The following is a 1,297-nucleotide window of genomic DNA, read 5'->3' as shown; positions in this document are numbered from 1 at the left end:
GATTCAGGACTCTTTATTTTTTATTTTTTTATTTCTAGCAATGGTCTCTTTCTGGTCTCTTTGCACTTATCATGCAAAAGTTGTCGGGTTCATGACATTGAAGTTGAAAGACTGGATGTAACTTTACCCAGACAAGGTCAGTAAGTGACTCTATCAAACTAGTCTGATGCTAACACTTATAATCATTCTGTTTGAAAGTGTATGTCTTTGATGTTTGGTGCCTGGTCCTGTGTATTTCCCTTTCTGTAGTCATTTTTTTTTTTGTAGTCACTTTTTAGTAGTCACTTTGTTGAAATTATATATATATATATATGTGTGACTGTGTGTGTGTTGGAGTAATTCAGACTGAGATCAGGTGGATGGTCACTCAAGGATGCTTTACTGGGCCTGACAGACAAAACTGGGACAAACACGACCAAAAGGCTGGTTAGAATACATTGCATCGATGTTGCATGAGAAGTCTTAGCAGCAGGGAGATATAGAGACTCCGCTACTGACATTTTCTCTAAAGTGCACGTGACATATAGTGGGCAAAAACCTCAAAATAAAGCACACATTAAATAAAATAAAACAAAACACTAATACAGTCAATAAACATTAACACAGAGAAACTGTAAACTTAAGTGACCAATATTTTACATATTTTGTATAAAAGACAGACAGAACGGGAAGAATGCAGCCCTAAAATGGCGCCGCTACACACTTCAGCACGTGCGAGCATACAACACGTGTGCTAATAGCTAACATTCAACTATAGCTGATATTATTTTAACACAGATCATGACAAAACCGAACAAAACACATACCTGGGACAAACACGACCAAAAGGCTGGTTAGAATACATTGCATCGATGTTGCATGAGAAGTCTTAGCTAAATGAAATAAACAGAGGTTCGGAGTTCACAAGCAGGCCAATAAACACTTCATTTTATCATCACAAATAACTGACAGACAAAATAAGTAAACTTGTGTGTAGTTTCAAGTTTAAACTTGGGCTTGAAAACAATTCAAACTTAGTTTTTAAGACGGAGCAATCATTTATGCGACTTACCAGCAGGGAGATTATAGAGACTCTGCTGCTGATGACGTAGCTCCGCCCCGCAACATCATGTGCGCAATGAGTGATGCAACAGCCATTGGGAGTTTTCCCAATTTATGCATGAATTTAACTAATTATTTTAACTCCGTTACACACACACATATATATATATATATATATATAAGGAAGTGGGGAAAAAACATAACTAAGGCTTTAAAAATCTAGAACAAACAGACACTATACCAGGGTAAAAAAAAA

General features: G+C 36.5%; 1 long non-coding RNA gene across 1 annotated transcript; it reads right to left on the bottom strand.

Moving 5' to 3' along the window:
• Positions 1-367: 367 nt before the first annotated feature.
• On the bottom strand, positions 368-1,076 carry LOC107708083 (uncharacterized). The gene is made up of 3 exons (XR_001636320.1): positions 1,052-1,076; positions 807-872; positions 368-400 (listed from the first exon to the last, which is right to left on the bottom strand). It is a non-coding gene; the product is annotated as an uncharacterized LOC107708083 (long non-coding RNA).
• Positions 1,077-1,297: the final 221 nt, after the last annotated feature.

The sequence above is a fragment of the Sinocyclocheilus rhinocerous genome, unplaced genomic scaffold (genome assembly GCF_001515625.1).
Source record: "Sinocyclocheilus rhinocerous isolate Xijiao unplaced genomic scaffold, SAMN03320098_v1.1 scaffold113, whole genome shotgun sequence".
Taxonomy (NCBI): Eukaryota; Metazoa; Chordata; class Actinopteri; order Cypriniformes; family Cyprinidae; genus Sinocyclocheilus; species Sinocyclocheilus rhinocerous.
Note: the sequence above shows the minus strand (reverse complement) of the source record. Positions and strands in the feature narration are given on the sequence as shown.